We start from the raw sequence: 17,725 nt of genomic DNA, 5'->3' as shown, positions 1-17,725 counted from the left end.
CAAAATCATTATTCACATTTTACAGATGGGGAAACTGAGGGACAGAGCAGGGAAATGATTTACTAAAGGTCACTGAACGGCAGAGCCAGGAATAGAACCAAGGTCTCCTCAGTCCCAGTCCAGTGCTGTATCTAGTAGGTAACACTGCCTCCCTTGTAGCATTTTTTCCAGTTTCAGTTTTCCGCAGCAGTCTCCATTTTCCACTTGTTTTCCCTGTGGGAGGGCAACATACAGTCAGATTTACAAATATAAATATATACTGTGCATAGATACAAAAAGGGCACATAAATATAGAGAACTTAGGCCTTGTCTTCACTAGAAAGTGTTGTCGACAAAAGTTTTGCCGGCATACAGCTACGTTGCGTGTCTTCACTGTCTCCTTCTGCCAGTGGCTTGCATTCACGCGATCAGCTCTTTTGTCGACACAGGGAGCACTGCACTGTGGGTAGCCTATCCCACTGTGCAACTGCACGCAGGCTGCTTTGGGAAAGGTTTGTAGTGCCTCACGGGACAGGTGCAGTGTCACAAGGTGAAGGTGTCTGAATCCCATAGTTCCACGGGCATCTGATTAGTTTGACAGCCGCTTTTCAACTGCCCTGAACACAAACACAAGAAGCCCACAGAAGTGGGGGGAGGAGGGGAGAGTGAGGGAATGAGTAAGTGTGTGTGTGTGTGTGTGTGTGTGAGTGAGTGTGTGAGAGAGAGAGAGACACACACACACACACATGACGAGCTATATGGGCCCGTGGAGCCTGTGCTCCACCAACTTTGAGGATGGTGGACCCGGCTCCACCAATATTTCTGTGGTGCTGGTGGGCCGGCCATGGAGGTACAGAGCCCAGCGGCCCCCAGCGCCCAGGGCAGCCCAGCCGTTCTGCCTCCCTCACCTGACACACTCAGCGGCTGGCCAGGAGCCGCTCCAGCCCCAAGCGGCGTGGCGGGGTGGCAGCCGCCCCCGTACCTGGTCCCGCCCTTCCCCCACCCCTCTCCCATGTGGGCCCAGCACCCTGGCCAGGGCACCACCAAAAATTATACGACCCTGGCACCCATGCACATACACACGGAGAGACAGACAGACAACGGGTGTTGGGGACAGCGAGTCTCTGCCCTCGTCCTCTCTCTTTAATGTCAGACAGCAGCACCTGGAAGCAACCAATTCCAAGGCAGAAGCTGCTACACAGACAGCTCGTAGCTGGCGTCCCGGTTCTGGTGCACCCGCGGGGGCGCAGGGAGAGGGACATAGTCCCTACCTCCCTCCCTGGCTCTGCAGTGCATGTAGTTTAGGGCGGGCAGGGCAGGACTGCCGTTTGCTGCGCTGGGGCGTGAGCTCTCCACAGTGAGTTAACTTGAAAACTTTCTGTGCCTTTGAAATGGGAGGGATGGAGGCAGCCGAGCTCAAACTGCTTACCAGAGCGGCATTCAGGATGGTATGCTGGGATAACCGGGAGGCTATTTTTAGTGATATAACCTAAGGGCAGTGTCTACCCACGTGCTTTTTCACAAAAACTTTGCCGAAAAAGGCTCTACGCCTCTCGTTTCGGTGGTTTTATTTTGTCGACAAAACAGGGCAGTTTTGTCGACAAAAGGGTCATTGCAGTGTGTACATCAGGATTGTTTTATCGACAAGAGGTGACTTTTGTTGACAAAACTCTCTAGTGTAGACCAGGCCTTAGTGGCATGAACTGACACCACCTCATCCTGCAGTGAGTTCACCTCTGGTGTGGAACATGGCAACTGTTTATCAACATGCAGCAACACTTTGAGACACAAAGTGCAGAACAACAGCATCTCGAAAAAGAAACTGCAGGAGGAATTTAGGAAGGCAGAATGCATTTGCCAAAAATCACCAGGTATCATAATCTTAAAAGACATTCACAGATTAATAGATTCCAGGGCCCAGGGACCATTGTGCTAGTCTAGTAGGACTTCCTGAATAAAAAATATGCCATAGAACTTTTCCAAAATAATTCCTGTTGAACTAGAGCATATATTTTGAAAAAATATCCTATCCTGATTTAAAAATTGTCAATAATGAAGAATCCACCATGACCCTTAGTTAAACATTTACCCCTTATTTCCAGTCTAACTTTGTCTAGCTTCAACTTCCAGCCATTGCATCTAATCCCATAAGACCTAATAACAGCAAAGGTTTAAGGGACCTTGGTTTTACATCTCACTTGAAAGATGAAATCGGCAATACAACAGTGCCTCTTAACAACATACAGGGGCATTTTTTGATTATTGACTAGGAGAAAGAATACCCACTATTAGTAAAGCTACAACACTTCCTGCATTTTCCCTATCAAAATACTGAGCTTAGTTTAGGAGACCTGATGAGATCACATTCCAAGGTGACATTGACTTCAGGCCAATGTAAAGATGATTTGGGGAGAGTTTGCCAGCACCAACCTTACCTCCTAAGACCCTACAGCTATTTTCTGTATTTCTGACTTACTATTTTTGGGCAGCTGTTTTTGTTTAGAGTCAAGTCTGTCTGTGTTGCTAATGGTAAGTTTTTAAATAATTAAAGTTTTCATATTTCTTTCTCATTTCTTCCCTAGTCATCTGGGATATCAGGTGTTACCAAAGGAATTTCATTAATCTTCCAGACTTGTGTCTGTGTTGAAAAGATGTAATCTTTCACAATTAAGTGCCCTGTCTTATTGCTAGATAATGGAAATCTCTGACTGATACCCAAGAAGGCCACACCCATTACCTCCAGCAGTTGACAAGGATTTTTTTCCAAACTGTTTTACAGAAAAGAGTTTTAATATATTTTTAACTTGGCTCTGAAAATAAGTCACAAAAGAACTAGATTCACTGTTCGTTCCTGGTTTAAAGGTGCTCCCAGAGCTGTTGAATATACCAGTGTGTGAGACCTGTGCTGACACACTCCACACAGGGAAATTGTTTCTACCATGCTCTTACTTTTCCCTAATATGTTTCTGTGTGCAATACTTTGACAATCAGCATTGCCTGTAGACAGTTCCCTCTCACTCCAATCACTCTCTTAGATGTTAACAACCCTGTGATGGCCACCATTGATATTGACACCTCCTAACAAAGCTATTAGAGTGATATTTCAGCAGGAAATGGTGGTAAAGCTGCAGTAATCAGACAGAGCCAAAAAGGGTTAATTAAGATACAACAACAGTCAATACGTAGGCAAACCATAGGCAGCATAGTCAGTTTTTGGTGAGATTTCTTAAGCTGGAGCATAGCCAGAACACAGATACATTTCCTGCCATTCACAACTCATTTTACTGGTTTCTAGATCTTTTATGAAGATGTTATATGAGATCAGTTCTGACACTGATACCAGGAGTAACCCACTAGATACTTCCAACTCACCAATTTGGAATATTCCCTTTCATTTACGATCTTTTAGCTAGTTTTCAGTTCATGTGAGTGATCATATCCAAGCCAGTTAAAATTAATTTTATGGGTGGGTTTCATGCGAGCCTGTATTATATTTGGATTGCAGTAAAGCATAAATTATGACCCATGACAGATTTCATTGTGGGCTTGAAATTCCATAGCAGAGTTATTACTGAAGACCTGAAACTCTAATTGTTTTCTGAATAAAGTGGAAATTCCGCCCCTCCCCCCCTCAACAAAATACATACACACCGGCTTATTCAGCTATGTCTGTCAATATTTTGATGAGAAAAAGCTAAAGAATTCCCGAGGAGATAATTGTCAGGTAATGGTTACAAATGCCCAATCACACTCATTTTTATTATTGTTATTAATATTTGTTTTGTAGTAGCACCCAGACAGCCTGGTCAGCAGATGGGCCCTTTTGTGTTAGGTGCTGCACAAACAGAGAGGCAGACAAAGTCCCTGCCCAAATGAATTGTGGGTTTTGTTTAAATTGGAACCAGGCAGCATTTTTTTTTTCTTGTGTGATACTGACAAACTCACTGGGCAACAGAAGTTATCAGGAATCTTGGTCTGGATTTGCTTAAAGCTAAGTTTCTACTGTCAGGATAAACCAGACGTAGATACTAGACTGTGTAGTCATAGGTGCATCATTGCGAAGTGTTCCACTAGCACTTGATGTGAAATGATTTCAGTGTCTAACACTGGTGAGTGATTGCTAGATAATGAAATGATATCAAGAGCTGGAGGAGAAGAGGGTTTTTTTTGGCTTTAGAGAAACGCCAGATACCTTTGCCAAATCTATATCTAACTAATGAAGTGATTAAAAGATGTAGAAGAATGTACCGTAAAAAAAAATAAGCACCTTCCATTCTAGTTAGATTTAAAATGTTGCTTAATAAGGTAATTAGAAAACCATCACAGAGCAGTGGCAAGCTGAGACATAGGGAACATTGCTCAGGCTGTTTGAAACTGGCTGCATTTCTAGGATGGCCATATTTCAATATAGCTGTTTAATAAACCACCCAGGCCATACTTTCTTTCCCTTTCTGCAAGGCTGGTAAGCTGCATTATTACACAAGTGATAGCAATTGGTTCTCTGCCTTAATCCAAAGGTACCTTGTTATCACCTAAGGCTGCAGCTACTGACAAAGGGAAATGCTATCTCGTGCAGTCTAATCTTACATGCAGGGCCGGCCCTAGATCAAACAGCGCCCCAGGCAAAGAGCATCTCTGGTGCACTCTCTCCCGCCCGCTCCCCATTTGTTAAAATTTTGAATACCTTATTTGTATTGCATTTGTAGCCCATTTCACGGAATACTGAAAACATTTTACTGCAAACATTTTCTTTTCTCTTTTGTTGCTAACATCAAAAACAGTACCCCAAGCCCAGCGTCTCCCAAGCCCAGCACGCCAGGCAGTCGCTTTGGTCGTCTGCCCCTAAATCTGGCCCTGCTTACATGTTGTGAATAGCAAAAAGACCTCATGCTCAGGCTGTGTCTGAACGTGGCTTTTTTTCCCCCTTGCTATGGAAGATAATCTGACTGCAGCCAGATTAATACTGTTCTCTATTTGTCAGCACCGAAGGTCCCTTAGGGTGAACAATGACTGATTTAAACTGACAGTAGTATTACCAGTGTTGCTGTAGCCATGCTGGTCCCAGGATATTAGAGAGAGCCCCGAATAGCTCTGTGAAGCTCAGAAAAGCTTGTCTCTTTCATCAACAGAAGTTGATCCAATAAAAGATATTACCTCACCCACCTAGCCTCAGTAGTATTACCAAGCAATGCTCAAGTTTTGGGGTGGGGAAAATGCTATAACACGCTAAAGGGAAGTTGGTTCCACAACTCTCCCCCACACCTTTTTGTAGCTACCTCGCTACTTCCCCCCCAACTTCCCCAAAAATCAGCCGCACAAAGCTGAGTTAGGACTACAGTTGGGTAGAAAAAAGTTTTCCATCCTGCAAATTTTTTTGAGAATTTGAAATATTTTCCTGTCTCAAACAGGGACAAAATCAAGATCTCAAAGATGGTCACAAACTGAAAAATTTGTTTGTTTTTTTTTTTCTTCATTTCAGGTCAACTGAAACATTTTATTTTGATAATTTCAAAATATTGATTTCAACCTTTTGCCTCTTTTTTTAAACCTTTATTTCAGTCTAATTAGCTTCCATTTCAAAACAAAGAATCAGTTCAAAATGGAAAAAAAGGAATTTTTCATTTTGAAAACTTTGAAACTTTTTCTCGCTGTCTTTTTTCACATTGGGAAATTTCTTGAATTGGACCCTGTTTTGTAAATAGTTTTGGTTCTGATGAATCAGCATTTCTGATGAAAAAAACAATTAATCAAAAAAATTCCCAACCAGCTCTAGCTATTACACGACAGCCTAAAACCCCTCTTCTACAGTCAATCACCGTTTCCAAGGATGCCTGCAACCAATAAGAGCAAGGCCAAAAACATTGGCTCTGCCCACCTAGATTTTGCTTCTGTTTTAAATCACTGTGGACAATGGAAAGTTTTATCATGAGGGAACCTTATTTTAAAAATATAGTTAACAATGTATTACTGCTGATGCCACCGAGGCGTTCTCTTCAGCAGAAATGAGCCCATGCATTTTCAGAGGTGAAACTCACATTGACTTCAGTAGGGCCAGGAGTTCACCCATGAACTCCAAAAGAGGCCAGCTACAGAGTAGTTCGAGCACTCCCTGCTGGCTGCTTCACACAGCAGCAATCCCCAACCCCCCAGGTAAGATGAGGTCAGTAACTTTGCCCCAAGAATAGAGAGGTGTCATTCTGCAATGGACAAGATGAGGGAAAGTCAAGTGGGGTAAGAGAGCTGATCTCAGATGGCAAGAGCAGGCTACTGTTGTTCTTTCTCAAAATGCCTTCAAATTCCCACCAAGGGAAAGAAAAACAAAGGGAGAGCAGGAGGAATGCAGCACTGGCAGCTTTTCATCATAACACTACAGACTACAACGCAGCAGAACAAGCCCACAAAACAATAAATCTCATCGCAGGAGAGTTCAAGTATTCTCTGGTTTTCAGCCTCACCAAAAAAGTTGGTGAAAAAGAACAGTAGGTCAAAAATTCAGTAGACCATCCTTGTGCTGAATCTCATCTATCATTCAGGGCACATCACCATAAATTACAGTGACCCTCAGTACCTGCTGCTACTTTACTGTCCGTCACTTATGCTTAGGGCCCTACCAAATTCACGGTCCATTTTAGTCAATTTCATAGAATCATAGAGTTGGAAGGGACCTCAGGAGGACATCTAGTCCAACCCCCTGCTCAAAGCAGGACTAACTTCAGCTATATCATCCCAACCAGGGCTTTGTCAAGCCTCAGCTTAAAAACCTCTAAAGATGGAGATTCCACCACCTCTCTAGGTAACCCATTCCAGTGCTTCACCACCCTCCTAGTGAAAAACTTTTTCCTAATGTCCAACCTAGACCTCCCCAACTGCAACTTGAGACCGTTGCTCCTTGTTCTGTCATCTGCCACCACTGAGAACAGCCTAGCCCCATCCTCCCTGGAACCCCCTTTCAGGTAGTTAAAGGCCACTATCAAATCCCCCCTCATTCTTCTCTTTTGCAGACTAAACAAGTCTAGTTCCCTCAGCCTCTCCTCATAAGTCCTGTGCTCCAGCCCCCTAATCATTTTTGTTGCCCTTCGCTGTACTCTCTCCAACTTGTCCACATCCTTTTTGTAGTGGGGGGCCCAAAACTGGACACAATATTCTAAATGCGGCCTCACCAGTGCTGAATAGAGGGGAATAATCACTTCCCGTGTCCTGCTGGCAATGCCCCTGCTAATGCAGCCCAATATGCTATTAGCCTTCTTGACAACCAGGGCACACTGCTGACTCATATCCAGCTTTTTATCCACGGTTACCCCCAGGTCCTTTTCTGCAGAACTACCTAGCTCGTCGGTCATAGGATTTTTAAAATCATAAATTTCACAGTTTCAGATATTTAAATCTGAAATGTCAGTGTCGTAACCGTGGGGGTTCCAACCCAAAAGGGAGTTGTGAGGGGCTGGGGGATCGCAAGGCTATTGTAGGGGGGTCGCGGTATTGCCACCCTCAAGTCTGCACTGCTGCCTTCAGAGGACACCCCTGCCCTGTCCCTCCCTGGCTGCATGCCCAGTGCTTGGGAGTTAAAGAAGCCTTGGGCTGGCTGTGTGTGTGTGGGGAGAGGGGTGACCATGGCATCCCCCCGACCACAGGGCCAATGGCACTCGCCCACCCACAAGGCTAGCCCTGCCCCCTCCAAAAAAGTGACAACCCCCCTCATATCATGCCACCATCACCTTTGTGCCACTGATGGTGGTTGTGCTGCGTTTAGAGCTGGGCTCCTGACCAGCAGCTGCTGCTTTCTGGCCACCCAGCTCTGGGAAATCTGATCTTCCCTACAATAGCCAGATTTCCCAGGGCAGACCAGATTTCATGGTCTGTGACATTTTTCATGGCCGTGAATTTGATAGGGCCCTACTTATGCTCAGTATTGAACAGTTACGCTCCTCAGTCTAGTAGGGTTATTTTCATCTGCAATGTCCGTGCTTTGAATCTTTATTCCTTGCCAAAGCCCTTCAGACAGCCCAAGAATGGATCACCTTGGCAGTAAGCATTCCTATGGAAAGCTTAACAGACATCTCTACATATCCCTTTTGTGTTAATGCTTGCCCATTTGATCTGTGGATGCAATTTCCAACAGTGTTAACTGAAGTTACACACAGAAACTCCCCAAAGACAGTGAGACGAGAATATCTCCCCAAATTATGTTACTGCTTCATTCAAGCCATGCCCTGCATACGCACTTTATACATCATCCCTACACATATAGAAATAAAATCATCAGTACAAAGCTAATGAAAGCGAGAGATAGTGAAGCTATTTGAAAATTGAATTTCATTCGTTTCCAACTCACTACATCTATGTTGCAGCCAGTTATGTTGTTTTCCTCTGGTGCCATATGGCGTAATTTGTTTGCCAACTCCTTTCATATTTCCACAGATCGCAGGCCCCACTTGTAAGTCGATCTTCTCCATGGAAGCCACATGTGTGTTTTAAGTTGGCAGGGCAGCGTACCAACTATGTGGTTTGGGTTTGAGCTCAGGATTTCAAGCCAGTTTTCGTAGCAAGTTGCTTAGCTTTTGAAGCTGCCCTGCAAATTCCTGGGTTCCACAGCCACAGAGAAAGCTGCCTGTTCTGAGTCTCACACACCAGTATCTCCACTGACTGCAGAATGCCAGGTTGGCTTGTTCTGGTCTGCACAAAAAGCTAATCTATCACACCTCAGCAGGCACAAACCCACTCTCATTAATGGAGAGTTATTTTGAAATCCTAATTTTCTTGGACATGGTTCTAACTATAAGTTATTTTTAAATGGCAGCTTAAAGAAATAAGCACATTTCGCATGCCATTCACAACACCCAGTTAGGATCTGAAATATCACTGGATTGTACTTTAGGGATTATGCAAATTAAAGCCAGATTCAATAAAGGCTGTCCAGCTTCTGCACAGCTCAAGGTTACGTGTGCTGAAAAATACATTTTTAGGAGCTCATATTGCCGTGCAGGAGCTTCCAGAGCACGAAAGCTAGAGCAGGATATTTTCCAATGGGCCTGCCCAGGAAGAGGTCCATCACCATGGTATCCAAACCCCTCACATACATTAGGGTATATATTCTCCCAACACCCCTATGATGTAGGTAAATATTATTATCCCTGTTTTGAAGAAGGGGAACTATGTCCAAGATCACATAGGGAGTCTGGGATAGAATCTGGATCTCCTGAGCTTTAACCACAAGATTATGCCGTAATTCACCATATTCCGAAGAGTGAACAAATGTAGTATAAATGGGTCATATTGACAGTTGACTTATAATGTAGTACAAATGTGGTATTATTTTTATTTATGCCGCCAAAAGCGGTGCATTCCATAGCAACTAACGTTCAAACCAGCTAAATCAGGCTCTAGTAAATCGGCCATAGCTGCCCTAACTTTATTCCATAGTCATAGACTCACAGACCATTATGATCATCGAGTGTGACCTCCTGCATGACATATAGAACCTCACCCAGTAATTTCTGCATCAAACCCATAACTTCTGGTTTGAAAGACATCTTGTCTTAAAGACTTGAAGTGATGGAGAATCCACCCCCTCCCTGAGTAAATTGCTCCAATGGTTAATTACCTGCACTCTAAAAAATTAGTCTGAATTTGTCTAGCTTCTGCGTCTAACCAGGGGATCTCATTATGACATTTTCAGCTAAAGTAATGAGCCGTCTAACTCTCAGAAATCTCTTTCCCTGTAGGTACTTGAAGACTATGATCCAGTCACCTATTAACCTTCTCGTTGATAAACTAAATAGGTTTAGCTTCTTTATAATAACATACTTCATAGTAAAAAGAGGCTGAATTATAGTTTTGTATGTACAGTTTACTCTGATTTCAGTGGGGACAGAAGAATAGCAGCTTTATTATTAAAAACAATTCTTATGCTACCACTGCATTTTATTGAGGATAAATGCACAATATCTAGTTGTCCTTAAGCAGCTGTACCAATGCATTTAACAGCACTTGAGAGAAAGGAATTCATCAGAGAAGAAACCTTTCTAAAAACCATGGTAGATGCCTAGGAAACAAGACAAAGAAGAACCAGCACAGGGAAAATTCTTGAATGATTTAGCATCTCTACAAATTAAAAGCTGGTAAAAATAGCAATTACTAATGACAGACAAGCAATTTACTATTCTATTCATCCATCTCATCTTAGATACTTTTTTGTTTCCTTGTGATTTATCTACATCAGCTCAGTTTATACTGTAATATATGCTGATAATTGGCATACCTTTTATTTTTTTTTAAGGAAGTCTTTTATTTGCAGCTGAATGCAATGAAAAATGCTCTGACAAAGAATGATCTAAATAAAATAAAATTAGAGAAATAAGAGAAGAAATGTGCAAAAGCCAAATAAATTTAGCTTATCAAAGGGAAGGTTTGTGGGGGAAGGGCCTTTGGGTTTTTTTGGGGGGGTGGGAGTGCCCGCTGGACCAATTTTTCCTACGTCTGAAGAGATGTATTAATCACAAAGACTTTAGGCCCAGTACAGAGAGTTACTGCATGTTTTCCTTAGGGCGAGGAAGTTTACTTTAATCAAATGGAATTTAAGTCCCTTGCTACTCCACCTACAGATGGCTGGAATGCTGAACTTTTCAAGATACTGCTTAATTTATAATCCCACAAAAGTGTGTCCCAGTTTGTTAACACTATGTGAAATGCCCTACTGCCCCATGGCTAAGTTACCACAATGAGCACTCGGCACATAGCTTCAAGTTAATACGAGTGTACTTGTTCCTGCCTTCTTTTCCTCTCCTCATCAAAGGCAGTTTTAGAGATGTACAAGAGATTATTATTATGCTTATTGCCGTAAAGTTTAGGGAACATCCAAGGACCCATTGTGCTAGGCACTGTACAGACATGGAATAAGAGACAGCATCTGGTCCTAGAAGTTTATGGTCTAAATTAAACAAGGGGGACGGGATATAACATACAAGCAGAGTGAATGATGTGATGGTCTGCAAACATCATGTTAGTGCTATGATTTTTGTGCGTGCGCTTTGTGTTGTAATCCTTTGGGTGGGGTTTTGTTAGGAGGGGATTAGCTAAACAGAAAGACAAAGAAGGGAGAGCGGACTATGAGCAAGGCAGCGGGAGGGGGGGTGAAGCGAATAGTTAGTCGGTGTAGGGGAAAAAATATTTCCATGCATAATGCACTCCCCCATCAAACAGTAAAGTTGCAAACATATGATGGAATTCACCATAGCAAGCCAATCAGCACAACAGAGATGCCCAAAATATTCCTGAGCCTCCTGTGAAATGCACAACAGCCCTCAGTCTAATCATATATTGTAAGCTCTTTGGGGCAAGGACTGACTCTTCTTGTAACACACATCTGCCAAGCACTGTGCATGCCTATGGCGCTGTATAAAACTGCCGCATGGCAAGAGCTGACTGAAATGAGGTAGAGCTAACAAGGGCCAGTTATACTGTCCCACCTCTGCCAAAATACCTAGTAGCATGGCAGCTGTTGGGGTCTCTCTCTCTCTCCTCTTTAGAAGAAATTGGTTCCTTTATGGGCATGAAGAGGGAAAAGACCCCTTGGTTGTGGGGGCAAAGGGGAATGTGGGAAGAGAACTTGAGGAAAAGAGATGGAGTTTGAATGCACAGCATATGGAGAAGAGGGGATCTGAGGAGAGTTTGGAGGAAAGTGGGGAAGAAGCAGGGAAGCACCTGAGGAGAGGAGATCTCTGACAGACCTGAATAAAGAAGACCTGGAGCAATACTTGAGCCATTAGCAGGAACAAGGAAGAGTTATGGAGTGTAGAGAAGACCATTGCTGGCCAACGAGACGTATGAGGGACCTAGTGGAGACTGGTATCAACCATGAGATGAGGACCCACCCATCCCATGTGTTTCTCCAAATGCCTTTGAAATCTGACACAACCATCTCTATCCCTCTTCCCCCCCATCTCCCATTCCCCTTCCTTAATAGAAGGATAAGTGGGATCGGAGAAACGGGGCCAAGTTTCAGGATGGATTTGGCTGGGTACTAACAAAGTAATTACACTTAATAACAATTAACTGAATACACGTTTATCCAAAACTCAGCTAAGTAGGCAATTCATATTGCAAACCGTTTTGTGAACACTTGTAAACTTTGTAATAATAATAGCAACAATAGTAATAAACAATAAACAACAAAAAAACACTAAACTTTTACTTACAACTTACGTTCAAGCACTTCCTGACGTCCTTTGTTGGTCACGTGACTGGAAGCTGGAAGTTTGGGAAGTGACTGGCCGAGAATCACTAAGCTCCGACACTCCAGTTGGCCTTCGGCAACTGGAGTGTTGGGCAGCTGAGTTTCCTCAGCTGGTGGCTTTCCTGAACTTCCAGTTTCCGGTCATATGACCAGACGCAGGAAGTTCGGGAAGCCATTGGCCAAGAAAGCTCCAGTTGAAGGTAGCTTAAGCAGAGCTTGGGTGGGCCTGCTTTCAAAGTGGGTGGCTCACCCAGGTCCACTCGTAGCTATGGCCCTGCGTGGAGGAAGATTCTAGTAGTTTCCTCACTTGCTGGGAGTCATGGCAGGCTGGATAGCAATGTTAGATGGGACAGATCCAGCCCGTGAACCGTATTTTGCCCTCTCCTGGTCTAGATAGTAACATAAATTTGCCAAAGAGGACTCCAGTAACCACTGCTATGCTTTCCTGCTGTTACCTATTAGGTGAATTTGTGTTTGTTTCTCTTTTTTTTTGGTTGACCAGGTGTCCCACTTTCATAGGGATAGTCACAATATTCGGGGCTTTGTCTTATATAGGCGCCTATTACCCTCCACCCCCATCCTGATTTTTCACACTTGCTATCTGGTCACCCTACTCTGTTTGAGTGCTCCCTTTTCCCCTCTAACAGTCAGACTCCCTGTCTAGTCTTCTGCCCTGTCACTGTGCGAAAGCTGGCATGAAAAAGTGGGGGTTTGCAATGTAATCTGACCCGGTAAGGGCTGGGTTCACACTAATCTCTTGAAGTAATGAATCCCATAGCCATTACTGAAACCCCACAACTGCTGATTAGTTTAACACTGGACCTCCTCAATTCTGTTGCCCCCAGTGAGCACAGCTGAACTGGTGGTAGGGTGACAAGCTAGCAAGTGTGAAAAATCAGGACAGGAGGTGGGGGGTTAATAGGCGCCTATATAAGAAAAAGCCCTGAATATCAGGACTGTCCCTATCTGGTCACTCTAACTGGTGGGTGGGTGACGGAGAGAAAGGCCCTATCAGGGTCTTGTAGATTAAGATCAAGAGTTTGCATTTGTCCAGAATGAGATGGGGTCCAGTGAAGGTCACAGGGCATCAGTATGATTTGCTCGTATCGGTCTTTCTGCAACACAAAACAGCTATATAAGCGAGAAGTCTTCCAGAGACAGTCAACGTCAGTTATATGGCGTTGCTATGGTTGATTCTGTAGGTGATGAATGTGGGGATTACAGGGGCTTGGAGTGCATGTGAGAGGGATGGATCTCTGTCACAGAGGATTGGGGCTGAGGAAATCTAACTTTTTAAATAATCCATTTCTCTCCTCCAGAGATTAAGGAATGTGGAGTTCAGGAGTGGCTCCCAAGTAATCATTTCAGAAACAAGACTAGAATTTTCTCCTGCTATATTGCCCAAAAGTTGTTAGGGGAATAGCTACATTATACTCAGACAGATGTGCAAAAACATAGCATTTTTATAAAGGATGGCTTATTAATGCCTGACAACAGAGATCTGCTACAGCTGAGTCAACACCCTACAAAGGAATTAAAATTAATTATATGGCACTGGATAAATTAGCCTTTTAAAAATAAGTTTGGAGCACCTGGCCTCGCAGAGCACAGCAATTCTGATATAAAGAGCAGTCTGTTGTACATATGCCTCAGTTCTGTGGAATCTGCAAGAGCTCAGAATGAGGGACCAACCAGAATCAGATTTGTACTATTTACACAGCTCATTCAATGATAGCAGCAAGAGGCAGCTTAAGGTTTGATTAAGAAATGAACAGCAGGTCAGCCAATGACGTGAAAATTATCATACAGTCTTCCATTGCCTGAACCATGACAATTTCCCTTTGGCCCAGGTTACTGCCGATGGAGTAAAGAATGTGTGTATTTCAAAAGATGAAATCCCTTCTTATTGAGAGAGTGCAGGACAGAGACTATAGCTGAAATCGTGGAAGTGTAGGACTGGAAGAGATCTCAATAGGTCATCTAGTCCAGTCCCCTGCACTCAGGGCAGGACTAAGTAATAACTAGACCATCCCTGACAGGTGTTTGTCTAACCTGCTCTTAAAAATCTCCAATGATGGAGATTCCACAACCTTCCTAGGCAATTTATGCCAGTGCTTAACTACCCTGACTGTTAGGAAGTTTTTCCTAAAGTCCAACCTAAACCTCCCTTACTGCAATTTAAACCCATTGCTTCTTATCCTATCCTCAGAGGTTAACGAGAACAATTTTTCACCTTCCTTCTTGTAACAACCTTTTAAGCACTTGAAAACTGTTATGTCCCCCCCTCCCCAGTCTTCTCTTCTCCAGACTAAACAAACCCCATTTTTTCATCTTTCTGCATAAGTCATGTATTCTAGACTTTTAATCATTTTTGTTGCTCTGGACTTTCTCCAATTCATCCGCATCTTTCCTGAAAGGTGATGCCCAGGACTGCACACAGTACGCCTCATCAAATGTGAGGGTTTCCATTAGAACCGCACACCTTAGGACACCACTGCCCTTTCACTCAGCCTGACATATTTGCAGAAAGCTTTGAAAAACCAATCAGACACACACACACACACAGAGCTCAGGCAGTTTCTTCAGCCCAGTAAATTGTCAGGTTTCATGATTTTAAAAGGGCGCTCAACCAAATTACTTTGTAATGAGACCACAACCCCCACCTTGCAATCTGACACCAGCATGCCACACAGTAGCTTCTGTTACAAATGATACCTACGGCTGAAGTTTACAAAGTGATTTATTCCCATTTTTTTCTCTTCGTGAACGCTAAGCAAATCGAATTTGTAAACCACCATCTATTAAACCATTCAGGAAGGAGGAGGATTTAACACCTGCTTTGAATCATCTATCACTAGAAAGGGTCAGATTTCCCATAATTAAGACAGAGCATTCCCACTGCCAAGAGTGCTCAGCATGAGATCCAGATCCTTCCCGGGGCGTCATTTCAGAAAAATTCAGGCAGCAGCAAAGTTGTGCCAGCATATAGAACGCTACATGATTATATTATATCCTGCCGTGTCAGGGGGACCATAAAGTGTAGAACATAATGGAGCACGTAGGCCTGCATAGCAAATGGATCTTTCCCTCAGAATTCTCCCTCGGATGGCTGTGAACGAGCACGATTTCAGCTGAAACAGGCAACGTTTGAGAGCAGAAGGATGGCCACCCGTGCCATCCCTGTCTGAACTCTGTGGAAGCCCCTTTAGCACATCTGGGGAGGAATGGCTGGATAGGGAATGGCCTGGATACTCACTCCCCGTGGCACGTAGAGCTGGTTGGGAAATGGGGGTTTATTCCTCATTGAGAATTTTGATTTTTTTTTTTTTTTTTTGGTAGGGGAAAAAACAAAACCAAAAGCTGAAAAACAGTTTTCCCGATTAAAAGAAACAGCAAGTTTTTGAGGAGAGCAAAGCTGACACTTTCCAAAATATTAAAAAAAAAAAAAAAAAAGTTTTGATAGGAAATGTTTAATCCTTCCTCCCTTCCCCACCAATGGCATCTCACTCCAAACCTGTGGGGAATGCTGACTCTATCGGTACCATACATGGGCACCACTCTGCCCCCGAGCTCTGAAACTCAGCTCCTGAGATACTGTGGGCAGACAAGGAAAGAGAGCCAATGGGAGCATGTTCCACAAGGAAGGACGCTGTGAGGGAAAGGGGGCCTGAGGTATGACGGGGAGGCAATGGGCCTGTATGTAGATGCCCTGAGGTTTGGGGGATTTCTGGAGGAATCTTAGGGTATCTCAAGGTTGGGAGGACCATGCTCACTGACCAATGCTGGGTGTGCCTTGCCCATGACAGGAAATGGCTGGGAATTAAATTCAGTAAGTTTCCTGGCCCTTCTGTTGCATTCTCCCCATTCACAGCATGACCTGGCCTCCAGTCGGGATGACCAGCCTACGATACCATGCTCTGACCTGTCAGAAGGTGGGAATGGGCAACAGGGGATGGATCACCCGATGACTACCTGTTCGGTTCGTTCCCTCTGAAGCACCTGGCATTGGCCACTGTCAGAAGACAGGATACTGGGCTAGATGGACCATTGGCCTGACCCAGCATGGCCATTCTTATGTTCTTAGGATAACACTGCAGTTGCTAACTAAGCACTGGATGCAACCAAAGCAATTCATGAAATTCATTTAGACTTTAGTGACAAAAGAGATGGGTGGATTAAGATGTAGATGCATGCAACTTTCTGAACTACCCGCAACATTTGTATCTCCTCCATCACAAACTTCCTCCTCTCCTGATTCCTTAATCACGCCTCCACCTTCATATTTCTTAACCCTAACTCCCTCATTGTCTTGGATTGATTCTCATGGCCAAATTCTGTCTCTGCTTAAACTGTGTTACCCCATTGACCAAAGTATCAACTGTGTACAGTTCTCTCACATCACCATACCTGAGTCTTGCTTTCTTCTGCCTATAAACAAGGAAGGATGTGATGGCCAGACTGGCTATTGTAACGCATTTACAGTTTCTAGTATGTTTTGAGGCAGTCCTACAACACACCTCCACGTGGACATGACAGGCTCTGCACAGGAGAATGACTCATAGGGCTTTGGATAAACAGCATAACACAACTCCAATGTGCCATAAACAGTCACAAAGAAAAGCTTTCGATTTTGGCCCAGGAGCTCTTACTTTGTCAGCTCTTCCGTGTAAGCAGCACCCTGTTATTCCTTCCCCTGCTGATAGCTGCTATGGGAAGAGCATTGCACTCTTCACATTGTTTTCTCTATAAAAGCGTGCTCGAGAAAGCAGCTGTCATGTCCCGGTCCTCCCAACTCCCACTATCAAGCCTTGCCCAAAACATCTGGCCTTCCAGATACCATTAGCAAGGTGAAGTTTCTGTTTTATCATTGTGAGAGACAGAACATGAAGGCAACCAAGGCAGGATACAACATATGTACAAGCCGCTTCTGCAGATATATAGTTTCAGACCAAATGTTGTCATCCAAATTGTCTAACGAAAGCCAGCCTTGGAGATTATCCTAATGGTTTTATTAGACATGCAAATGAAACACTCATTCCAATAGAACTGTCCATATGCATGTTGTTTTACAAGCCTACCGGTGACAGCCTTTCTCCCACCTTGGCTACCCTTGAATTTGCACACAAACCGCAAATCCTGGGAAACTGGGGAGGGTAACATTTACTATGAGCCAACAGTGTATTCCATTCACAACATCCCAATAACCAGCCCTGTGTATCCACCATGAGAATGGTAAAAGCTAGGCAGCTGGCCAGCTCAGACTGCTGCTTATTGTCCTAAACATGCTTATTTTATCATTACCTTTGTCCATCCCTCCAGCCTCATCTCATCTTGTTGTTACCCAGATTGTAAACTTGTTGAAGCTGGACGTCTAGAAAAATTGGGCCCTGATCTTTGATGGGAGCTTCTAGACACTACTACCACAGCAATAAATACGAGAACAGTTGCCATTTCAGAGTCAGCATGTGTCACACCTCTCACTACCTGAGAAACCGGATTTTCCCCACACCTATT

Source organism: Emydura macquarii, unplaced genomic scaffold (genome assembly GCF_026122565.2).
Source record: "Emydura macquarii macquarii isolate MOO-44397 ecotype Brisbane River unplaced genomic scaffold, CSIRO-AGI_Emac_v2 contig_1551, whole genome shotgun sequence".
NCBI classification, from domain to species: domain Eukaryota; kingdom Metazoa; phylum Chordata; order Testudines; family Chelidae; genus Emydura; species Emydura macquarii.
Note: the sequence above shows the minus strand (reverse complement) of the source record.